The following is a 12,800-nucleotide window of genomic DNA, read 5'->3' on the forward strand; positions in this document are numbered from 1 at the left end:
TAACTTGTTCTAACACGTGACTTTCCCATGCACTAAGCCCAGATTTTTCAGGGCCTATTTTCAAGGGGTTTTTTTTGTACTTAAATATTATTAACAACATTCAATACAACTAAAACTACTCAATGGAGCTAAACATCTGTATCCAGACAGAAACATCTCCCAAACCCCCTCAATTCCCATTCACAAAGGGTACCTACAAAAACATTAAAGTGGAACTGCTTTACTGTCTCCTATACAGAAGGTGATAAGGGATCCCATGTTAACCCAGCATTATTCAGTTAGCAAATGCTAATCAGAATGTACTAGCTGGATAATTCTTCCGTACCCATTCCCTGCCCACAGCATACTCCCTCCAGAAATGTTTTTAAAAAAATAAATAATGCATAGTTATAGCACGGAAAATGGAACATGTCTTGCTATAGATCAGTGCTCCCGCATTAAGGGAGTCTTTTACAAAGGCGCAGAAACATTTTTAGGGTACGCTAATGATTACCTATCTTACATATCCACACATGAACGACAATAATATAATAATACCACACATAAATGACCACCTTATTACTTATAATTCACAGTTGCATTCATTCTATATCACTTTGGTAACCTGTTTTACTACGTAAGCCGCATTGAGTCTGCTATTGAGTGGGAAAGTGCGGGTACAAATGTTATAAATAAATAAATAAATAAATTAGTACACGCTAAACACTAAAGATGCCCATAGGAATATTTGTGCATCTCTAGCATTTAGCGCACAATTATTTTTACCAGGCGCTAGAAACGCTACAGCGCCTTTGTAAAAGGGGCACTAATTTTTTGCAGGTACTATGCACTAACAAGAACATTAGCGCACGATCTGGAAAAAAAAAACCCTTGAAAATATGTCTTGGGCTGAGTACATGGGAAAGTCCTGTGTTAGAACATGCTAATGCTATTACCCTCTTCCAGAGGGTTCTCATCTCTACTACACCAGGTGTTGACAGTTGTGGCAGATACTTCGAGCTGTATCTCTGGAAAAGTGTGATACAATATAAATTAACCTCGCCCAAGCAACTCGAAGGTGACTAGAGGAATAGAATCCAATTTCAGGATGTTTTCTAGTTTTGGGATACAAGCCACAAAAGAAACTGTAAATTGATGAAATGTAATTTGAATGTAATTGCCTCTTAAAAGCTCTGTCAATATTTTCCAAAATACAATGAGCCTATTTTATCAAGCCACGCTAACAGTTCCTAAGCAGAACACCAAGGAATGCTAGCGCAGTTGGATAAAAGAGGCCCAAAGATATTTTAACAAAAAGTGTGATTCACTTAATGTGTGAGTTTAGTTGAACTTTACAATTTTGTCTGTGTTTTTCTTTTTCTTTTACAGCTATCCTCTCTTACAATAAACAGGATTATTTTTTTCTAAGATCAAGCAATCTATCAAATAAGTAGCTCTCATTTCCCTTTTTCTTTAACCAAGCTTTAACTTCTAATGTAATTCAAACTTTCCCTTGGCATAAGAATTGATTATTTGTATTTATTTTTCTCATTACTGGACCCGGTTTATATCCCCAGAATCAGCTTCAGGTATGTAAGCCATCCTGTATTTTACTTTTTATTTTTAAAGTCCTTCCTTGTGCCATGTAGGGGAACAAATCACTTAGCTCCCGGACTGTTTGGTCTTTCTTGAACGGTGGGGCTCAAAGACTGCAGTGACCTGACCCCCATGCATCACCTGACTCCCCTCACCATCACCCAACCTCCTCCAGCAGAAGCCCTTATAGTATCACTTGACCATCCTATCACTTGACCCCCCCCTTCCCCCAGCACAAGCCCAATGGCATCAACCAAACCCCAATAAAAATAGCTCTCTCCTCTGAGGCCTCCATGTGATCATAAGACCTCTTCATATTTCCTCCTGGAGCCCAAGACCCCTCAAAATTGGCCATGGGCCACAAGTCCCCTGTTTATCTTTTTTTGTTTATTGAAAATTTAAAAAATCCTTCATCTTCCTCTATGTTGCAATTTTTGCTTCAGAACCAATCTTGCAGTATTTGGATTCTTGTTAAATTCCATCTTGCTCTGTGCTCTTTCTCTAATTTATTTTGATCTTAATTTTCCTTGTTTTCTATTATCTAAATTGTCTGTATAAAAAGTGATCGAATTTCCTCTTTTGACCTGCACACATCTAATGCTCTTTTTTATTATTCAGTTTTGTTTCCACTTCTTCTTTAATGTGGTCCATTCCCTTTCATCTTACATTTCTCTATAATTGTTTATGCCAATAATTACAGCTATTAGCTGGAGAAAGGTATTCTATAATGGAGTAATAATATAGGTGCGCTCATGTTTTTGGCGTGCGCTAAATGTTAGATACGCCCATAGGAATGCATTAGCATCTCTAACATTTAGTGCGCCCAATTTTAGTGCACCGAAAATGTGAGCACGTCTTAGTAAAAGACCCCCCCCCCCCCCCATAGGGATTAATAATATAGGAGTTTCTATTAAATCCAGTAAAACATATATTTCAGTTTTATTTTACGGTACCTTAACAGAGCAGCAGAGGTAAACACATTGCCTGAGTTATATGAGAATTTGTTTTCAGCATTTATTACCAAGCTATGGGTTTGAAATGTCATTTTTATCATGTTGTATTGTATTGTTGGTGTTCTTCCACATATGGAGGTGGATTTTAGAAAGGATGTACAAATCAGAATTGAGACTTCCATGTTGGGACATCTCAAGTTTTGCAAGTATTTTAGAATAAGATCTGCCAGTGTAGAGCCTGTTCTAAAATTCACAGAGAAAGGAACATTTATGTACTGGTTTTATGTGTGGCTGGAACATCTATTTTAAAAATATAAATGTTTAGGGGTCTTTTACTAAGGTACGTTAGCGTTTTTAGCTCTTGCTGGTGCTAAATGCTGAGACACCCAATTAAAAGCAGCTGATTTTTAGTGTGAGTTAATAATGCTAGCACACCTTAGTAAAAGACCCATAAACATTATTGCCAGCCATTTTAGAAACATAAACATTTATTTTTATCTAAAGCTGTCAGAGTGCCCATTGTCTCTTGACAGTTTTATATTGGGGGGGGGGGGGGGGGGACAATAACCATTGTTAAATCAAGGGGGCAATTCTTCCAGTGGAGTGTTGCTCGATAGGAGCGCTCTTCTGAAACATAGATGTACCGAGTAACAGGTGTAAATCCCAATGTCAGTCTTTTTGGACATATATTTGCATTCCCCTGGATAAGAACCCTATATAGAATAACACCTAGCAGGGATTTTCACTCCCAGCTTCGGGCATGAGGACTTACACCATTTGAAACTTAGTGTAAATCCTGGTGTTCAACTTGGGCACATATCCCCCAAATTCTTAAACATTGCATGTAATTAATTGGAATGTCCCTGGTTCGTCCATGCCCCTCCCATGGCCATGCCCCCATTTTGGGTTATGCACGAGAAGATTTGGGCACAGAGTTGAGGAGTGGACTAATGGTTAGTAGGGAACCTGGTTCAATTCCTGCTGCTGCCTGTCAGTTGGCAGTGGGTTGAGATTCTGGGGAACCAGGTTCAATTCCCTCTGCAGCAATGTGTGACACTGGGCAAGTCCCTTAAGGACCCTTTTACTAAGCGGCGGTAAGCCCAATACAGGTTTACCGCTTGCTAATCAGGCTACCACAGCAGTATTTATTTTTGTAGCGCCAAAGTGTACCCAGTGGTAATTGGGCAGTGCCGCGCACTGCCTGGTTCCTGCCAGGTTAGCATGAGAGCCCTTACCACCACCTCAATGGGTGGCGGTAAGGACTCCCGAAATGGCTGCGTGGCAAGTGCTTTACTTGCCACACGGCCATTTCCTTTAGGAAAGAAAGACTTCCCTTTTACCCGCTGCAGTAAAAGGGGGCTTCGGCACACGTGAAAAACACGTGCCGATTCCAGCATAGGCCTCCTTTTGCAGCAGCTTTGTAAAAGGGTACCTTAGACCTCCATTGCCCTAGGTACAGTGTATAACTTAAATTGTGAGCCTATTAGAGACAGTGCAAACTGCCTTTATTAAAAATTGTAAACCAAGTGGAGGGGCATTTTTGATAGAACGTCTAAATCAGAATTTGGACGTTTTACAAAAACGTCCAAATTCTGAACAGGAAAGTAGGTCATTTTCAAAAAAAGATAGACGTCTATCTTTTATGTTCAAAAATATATGGATGTCTTGTGATTTGGATGTCTTTTTTGGGGGATCCATTTTCGAACAAAAAACGTCCAAATGCAAAATGTCCAAAACAGAGGAGGAATGGCTTAATGATTAGTGCAGTGGGCTTAGATCCTGGCAACATGGGTTCAATTCCCACTGCTGCTCCTTGTGACTTTGGGCAAGTCAAATGCAGAAGGGGCATTTTTGGATATGACATATAAGTCTGAATGTGAATGTTTTTTTGTAAAAACGTCCAAAATCAGAACAGAAAAGGTCATTTTCTACAAAAAAAAAAGTATATCTTTTCCTTTTGAAAATGGTGTTCGGAAAAATGTTTTGTGATTTGGATGTTTTATTTTTTGGTCCATTTTCAAACAAAAAAATCCAAATGCAAAACGTACAAAATACACAAGAAAATTCACAATAGAGTGAAACCATTCAAATGTTCTAAATGTGGTAAAAGCTTTCGTTGTGATGTAAATCTCAAAGTGCATCAGAAAGTCCACACGGGAGAGAAACCATTTGCATGTATAGAGTCTGGTAAAAGCTTTGGTCAGAAGGTAAACCTCACAACGCACCAGAGAATACACACAGGATCTCTGTCTTTCTCTGTGCAGCAGAGCACAGAGCTCTGCTTGGGGTCTACTGCTCCCCCCCCCCTTTCTCTGTCCAGGGCACTGCTCTCTGTCCGGGGGCATCTCTGCCCTCTCTCCCTGCAAGCAGAGCACACCGGGCTCTGCATGCACTACTTCTTTCTCTCTCTTCCTTAAACACACACAGATACAGGCCTATACCAGTTACCTATACTAAATGCTGTGAACCTATACATATCTGCAAATATAATATACTTTATATATCCAAATCTGTGTGGATTGCGTATTCTTTGGGAACCCACTGCCTCTGTGAACTGGACCCCAGAACCAACCCTCAACAACGATTGCTGACATTTTGTCAGAGAAAGACAGAGAATACACACAGAAGTGAAACTATTTACATGTCCTGAGTGTGCTAAAAGCTTTGGTTGGAAAGAAAGTCTCACATGGCATCAGAGAATCTACACAGGGATGGAACCATTTACATGCACCGAGGAGGCAAAAACGTCAGTTGCATTGGGACAGGTAATTAGGGAATGTACACTCTTGCTATGAAGTATGGAACAATAGATCTGAATTCAAAGTCCAAATCTAATGATAAACAATAGACACAAGGCTCAGATGGTATAAAAAAAATAGAAAGCTTGGCATTAGGTAGAATAGTAGAAAAGTGACATGCCAGGAAAGCAATAGGGCATCCTTGGGGGCACTGTAGTGGACTTTATAAAATGCTCCCAGGTACACATCTCACCATTGCTCCCTTACCTTGTTTGCTGAGCCTCCAAAACCCACCCAAAACCTACCACCCCCAACTGTACATCACTACCATAGCCCTTACAGGTGAAGGAGGCACCAATATGTGGGTACAGTGGGTTTCTGGTGGTTTTTGAAGGGCTCACAGTTTCCTCCACAAGTGTAACAAGTAGTGGGAGGTAGAAGCCTTGGTCCACCTGTCTGAAGTACACTGCACCACGACTAGACTACTCCAGGGACCTGTATGCTATTCTAATAGACCCGAGTATAACATCTGAGGCTGGCATAGAGGCTGGCAAGTAATATTTTTAATCACATTTTTGGGGGGTGGGATAGTGACCACTGGGGTAGTAAGGGGAGGTGATCCTCAATTCCCTCCAGTGGTCATCTGGGCATTTGGGGCACCTCTTGTGTGGAGTAGAGGAGTAGCCTAGTGGTTAATGCAGCAGACCTTGATCCTGGGGAAGTGGGCTCAATTCCCACTGCAGCTATTCATTATAAAAACAGGTCTAGCGTAAAACGTATAAGTTTTAGTCTTGGACGTTTTTGTTTTGTTCCATTATGGCTGAAAAACATCTAAGTCTTAGGAACGCCCAAGTCCCGCCTTGAATATGCCCCTGGCATGCCCCCTTGAGATTTAGATGTCCTTCTGACTGACTTCAGAGAAAAATGTCTAAAGAGAGGTTTTAAAAATACTGATTTGGGTGTTTTGGTGAGATAAACGTCCAAATGCAGACATGTCACTTTTTGGACGTTTTTCTCTTTTGAAAATGAGCCTGATAGTCACCTCAGGGATCACTTGCAGTATATCAAGTACTGAAAATAAATAAACAGAATCACACACTGCCAGACCCACACACACAGATCAAAATTAAGGTCAATAATTACTTGTTTACTAATTTATTTGTGCATGGATCTCATGATCGTTTGCAAATTTGTGTGCCATTTATAGAATCCGCGAATAATACATATAAAATATGCATCTTAACTAAGAAGTTGTATATTAATGAACAGCTGTTATTCTTCTGCAGCAGATTTTTGATGCCATCATTCATCAAATAATATGATGTACTTTTTCCAAAGCAATAAAAACATTGACAAAAGCTATATTTTTGGACACTAGATTACTCGTGAAATGTGCTTGTGAATGTGACATAAAAGAGAGAAATAAATTAACCAACTTGATAATTGTAATTGCCAGGCTGAAATACCAAGTTTTTAATTTAATTTTATTTTTTTTTGTGAATTATATCGTTTATATTTTCAGCAATGCATCTTTATCAGGCTTTCAGATTTAATGTTTCTGTCTTGCTGCAGGACAACATCTTTTAATTGCTTTGAATTATCAGTGATTTCTCCAGCATTTTCACTGAACATGGATTGATTTCAATTAACTTTCTCATGCTTTACTATAAAAGCAGTCCTATTCAATTTGCCCTAATTACATCACACACCTTTTCAAGTAAAAAAAAAAATGACAGCAATTAAAAGGTTGGTGAGGTTGAAAAAATTAAGGCTGCTTATTGTCTGTTGGGTGCTTTTTATACATCAGAACTAACATGTTTCATGATCTAGTTCAATATAATACAGGTGATACTTAATTGTTCTAAGAATTCAAAGAGCTTATTGTCTTATGAAATGCTTTAGTAAACAGTATACGTGCTGGTTTGAACTGGTCTTAATTGGTATCTTACCTTTCCTGCATTGTGTTATTTTTTATTTATTTTTGTTACATTTGTACCCCACATTTTCCCACTCATGGCAGGCTCAATGTGGCTTACATGGGGCAATGGAGGGTTAAGTGACTTGCCCAGAGTCACAAGGAGCTGCCTGTGCCTGAAGTGGGAATCAAACTCAGTTCCTCAGGAATCCCTAGGCCAGTTCCCCAGGAATACTCTAACCCCTAGGCCACTCCTCCACTGTTGCTGCTATTTGAGATTCTACATGGAATGTTGCTATTCCACTAGCAACATTCCATGTAGAAGTCGGCCCTTGCAGATCACCAATGTGGCCGCGCAGGCTTCTGCTTCTGTGAGTCTGACGTCCTGCACGTACGTGCAGGACGTCAGACTCACAGAAACAGAGGCCTGCGCAGCCTTCTACATGGAATGTTGCTAGTGGAATAGCAACATTCCATGTAGAATCTCCAATAGTATCTATTTTATTTTTGTTACATTTGTACCCCACGCTTTCCCACTCATGGCAGGCTCAATGCGGCTTACATGGGCAATGGAGGGTTAAGTGACTTGCCCAGAGTCACAAGGAGCTGCCTGTGCCTGAAGTGGGAATCAAACTCAGTTCCTCAGTTCCCCAGGACCAAAGGCCACCACCCTAACCATTAGGCCACTCCTCCACTCCTCCATTTTATAGTTTTAAAAAAATGAGTAAACAATTAAAAGAGTATTTTACATATATGAAGGGGTATATAGGAGAGTTCTTGGTCCTTCTTAATGTCCAGCCCACCTTAACTGCTAGGGAAGAGGAGTCATTGCCAGGTCCCAGCTAAAAAAAAAAACACAGCTCCAAAATAAAGCAGGAAGAAGTAGCCCTTCAAACTGCACCTCCAATGTTTATGTGTAACTTAGAAATATGTATTGCTCAACTATTGAATAATACCTGCAAAGTAGAAGAGGCTCTTTGTGTTTTGCATTGCCATCCTGAATAAAGGGTGATTTTGTTTGTTCCTAAGCTGCACTAATTTCTGTTTAGAAGCCTCTCACAAGTCATTTGCTTCAACACTCACCAACAATATCACATATTGTAGCAGCAGAGGGAAGAGTGTCTCCCCTTTAAAGACAACAGACTGAATACCATTGTAAGGACTCTAGGCCTCATTACAGCACAGAGGTGTGTAGTTGGACTAAAGGGAATAGCTATGTTCTAGAGAGAAACAGCAACCTTTAAAAGGTTGTTAGAGGCACAGTAGAGTTCCCTGGTTCAGGTATCTCAAGCAATGCAGCCCTGGGAAAGTTCCAGGAAATCTGTCCTTCTGTTTGAAGGCAGTAGCCTGGAAGTTGTTGCAGCCCATGGAAAGGACTGGTCTTGAGGTGCCTAGGCTGGTACTGTAACAGTTCCCAAATAGTTGAAGTCCTTCATGAGGCACAGAGTACACCAGAGCCCAAATTGTTCTCTAGGCGGAGCTATGTAAATGGTAGAAGCCTTCCATCAAGGCCAGTAAACACCAGAGCACTATAACCTGAATACTCACAAACAGAACTCTGAGTGTTCTCCACAGGCTGGGAAGAGGGGGGGGGGGGGGGCAATCTCTATAAATAAACCTGTGAAGGCCATTTTACCAAAGAGGATCCAGAAAACAATTGGAGAATGTCACATACTTTTTATCAGTGCTCCAGACTGAAAAGATTACAAGTTCATATTTCAAATCAATTTGTGGATTCTGTCAGTAGAGATCACAGCAGAGACAGCTGTAATAGGCAGGAACAAATGGGCATTGTTCTCGTGCTTTTTTCCCACTAGACCACCAGGTCTGCACCCATGGGAGGGGGCGGGGTTGCTGTTTCATGGAGGTGGGGGGGGGAATGAAGGGGGATCCAGCAGGGGGAGTCTTGCTGTGCTTCCTTGGGAGGGGGGAGGAGTGATCAAAAGGGGGGGGGTCAGATGTTCCTGGAGGGGTTGTGAGGGAGAGAAAGAAATGACAGTACTTCAGGCCACAACCCAGAAGTTAATTGGGCACTGACCGATATTCAGACCAATGCCCGGTTGACTTTGCTGCATAAGGTACAACAGCCTTTTTTCTGTCCTAACTTTATGTGGCTATAAAAGACTGAAAATCTTTGCTAACCAGCTAGGTTTCCACCCCTTCCTGACTCTGCCCCCAGACTACCCAAAAAGTAGCCGAGTTCGGCATGGATGATTAGAAGAGATATTCAGCAACACTACATAGTTAACAGCTGCTGAAAGTCCCTGGATAGCTCTTCAGAAGCAATTTAAATGGCTAGGTGCTTCTCCTGGCTGTTTATATCACTTTGAATTTCTACCCCAAAAGTTTTTACAATGCTTATATTTAGCTAAAAAAGAGAACAGTGTTCTTGTCACCTAAATCTAAATGCCTCCATATAGAATTATCCTCTAAGGGGGTAATATTATGAAGGATTTTTGTTTTGCGCTTGAACCCTGTGTTACGCACACAAAAGGCCTCAAAAAATTGCCGAAAAAGTTAAATGAATAAAACTGAGCATAGTGAAAGATTCTGTGCAATTTTACATGATCCACTTGTAGTTGTATTCAGGAGAAGGCAGATTCACAAAATATATGCGTAATTTATAAACTAATAGACATAAATCAGTGTATATCCAAGTGTCCTTATTTGATGAAAAAACTTTACTTAATGACAAGTTTAAGATACTAAAGTAGCTCAAATAAATAGTTCATTTCTTTAGTATTTCAAAAGACCTCAGCGATGTCCGTTGCCATCGTAATTAGTGTGGTGGCAGCGTTAAACAACATCAATACTCTTCATTGGTCTTATTATAATGATTCTTAGAAAAACTTGATAACTTAGCTTTTAGATAAATTTTTCGAGTCCATCAGTCATTGGACTCAGGGGGTCACCAGCCCGACATATGTTTCGCTCGAAACCGAGCTGTTTCAAGGGTCTACCCCCTATTCAAATGTTAGCGCCAGCTCTGTCCTACTAACTATGAACAAACTTTGTTCATAGTTAGTAGGACAGAGCTGGCGCTAACATTTGAATAGGGGGTAGACCCTTGAAACAGCTCGGTTTCGAGCGAAACATATGTCGGGCTGGTGACCCCCTGAGTCCAATGACTGATGGACTCGAAAAATTTATCTAAAAGCTAAGTTATCAAGTTTTTCTAAGAATCATTATAATAAGACCAATGAAGAGTATTGATGTTGTTTAACGCTGCCACCACACTAATTACGATGGCAACGGACATCGCTGAGGTCTTTTGAAATACTAAAGAAATGAACTATTTATTTGAGCTACTTTAGTATCTTAAACTTGTCATTAAGTAAAGTTTTTTCATCAAATAAGGACACTTGGATATACACTGATCTATGTCTATTGGTATGTTGTTATCCAAAAATTCTTTATAAAATTAATAGTCATACGTAATTTATAAACTATGCACCTGTGTGCATTTTTCTCCTATGTACATCTATACCTGCTACAGATTACCATTATAACTGTGACTCTGCAGGGTTTGTGAGATTAATTTATAAAAAAACATATAACTGCCTCCGGTGCTAATTTTAGAAGTGCCCTTCATTTTCACATTATCTTGCCAGATTGACTACCTCTCTCGTGAGGAAATAGGGAGATTCTTTGATGGACCCTCACAAGGATCTGTAAACCGATTAGTTTTTCAGATGTCCTGGAGGTGCTTTGCAGAGTATGTTTCTCACCACTGCACGTTGTGATGATGTCTGATGGTCTTTTATTGTTTTGCCTTCAAAGGCCACCACCATGTCCCCTGCTCTTAGTTTTGGGTTTCTTTACATTTGTAGTCAATGCACTCTAGTTTATTTTTCAAGCCACCTATTATGATTTCCTCCTGTCTTTTCTCTACTGGTACACTCCACTGCATGGGATCTTCCTCTATGTTATTCCTCCATGTTATATATTTTTGTAATATCTTACTAGTTTTTATCAAGTTCTTCACTCAGGTCTTCCTTTGTTTCTTTCTAACCTTCTCATCCATTGAGATCAAAGTCTTACTATACCATCTCATCATCACATCTGACTTGACGTCATTGGCCTGACCTGTTTCAGTGTTGTGGCTGCTAAATTATGGAATGGCCTCCCCTTGGCCACTTGACTATTAGAGTGGAATCATATTTTCTTAGATTTAAGAAGCCCTTAAGGCCTTTTTTTTTTTTTTTTGCTCAGGCCTTTCCCCAGATTGGAACAGACTGATGATGCTAGTAATCGAACTTTCTCACCTTGCGTGTCCTCCCTATTGTAACTTTGCCCGATGTGCCTCCTGTGTGATTTTGTGTCTTTGTATACTTTTGTATATGCTTTTGTCTATTATTTTACCTATCCCTTACTTTTCTTACATTTTATCTTTATGAAAACCACTTAGATACCTCTTTTGTATTGCAGTATATCAAGTAATAAATATAAATGATTTTTGCCAATCCCATCTCCTTTTTCTTAGTAAGTTGTGACTCTCATTTCCCTTTCAATCACCCTTCCCCAGCTGTCTATTACATGCTGAATCCACCCCTAATGCTCTGTCCCTTGTTTTTTTTCCACAGCCTAACAGTGCAGCTGGCCTGCTCCCTCCCCAGCCACACCAGAGGTCCACCAACCACCATACTTCTCTCAATGTGCATAGTAAGTTGTGCTCACCATTTTTCTAAGCATAGATCGCCTCTTTACTAACACATACTGAAACCATGCACCCCTGTTTTATCTGCACAGGTCTTCAAAATCTATTTCACCCCCCCTCCCACCCTATTCCCATTCTCTCTTGATGCAACTGTGATATGTGCTATGAACTGTCATGTTTTGATCTTTCATCACCTTTGTGCACAGGTTTTCTGTGCCCTTTGCTAAATTTGCTGCATAAGTTTTCTGTGCATATAATTTGAGTTTATTCAGTTTTCTACAAATGAGGTGTCAGGTGATGAAAATGCTGTTCTTCTGTGCTTAAATATGAGCCTCATGAAAATTTTATGTGAAAGAAATTTTAGCAAAGCTCCTATTTAGGCACAAAAAAATGGGCACTGATGTGTGCTGGCTCCCCCACCCCATTTGCCACAGATTTCCACGTATATTATTTGAATACATTTAGTTACTAAGGTGCGCTGAAAAATGGCCTGCAGTAGTGTAGACACGTGTTTTGGGTGCACGCACAAATATTTTTTAGCACATCTACAAAAAAATGCCTTTTTTTGCCAAAAATGGACATGAGACCTTACCGCAAGCCATTGACCTAGCGGTAAGGTCTCACATGGTAACAGGGCAGTAATGGTCTACTTGCATGAAATTCCACTTGACGCGTGTAGCTGACATTCTTCAGAAAATAAAAAAAATATTTTTCAGACGCGCATAGCAGACGTGCACCAAAATTGAAATGATTGCAAGGGCCACATGGTAACTCCAATTTGGCGCACGTGGGACGTGCATAGGCGCCTACGTGGCTTAGTAAAAGGGCCCCATAATGAGATGTCTGTGGCAATGAAGTTTCATCTGAAAAACTGTCACATGATGATCTGTCTCACTGATGAAGTGATGAATTGTCACATGAAGAAGTGTCATTTGATGACGTGTCACCAAGCCCACTATTAC

The sequence above is a fragment of the Microcaecilia unicolor genome, chromosome 5 (assembly GCF_901765095.1).
Source record: "Microcaecilia unicolor chromosome 5, aMicUni1.1, whole genome shotgun sequence".
Taxonomy (NCBI): domain Eukaryota; kingdom Metazoa; phylum Chordata; class Amphibia; order Gymnophiona; family Siphonopidae; genus Microcaecilia; species Microcaecilia unicolor.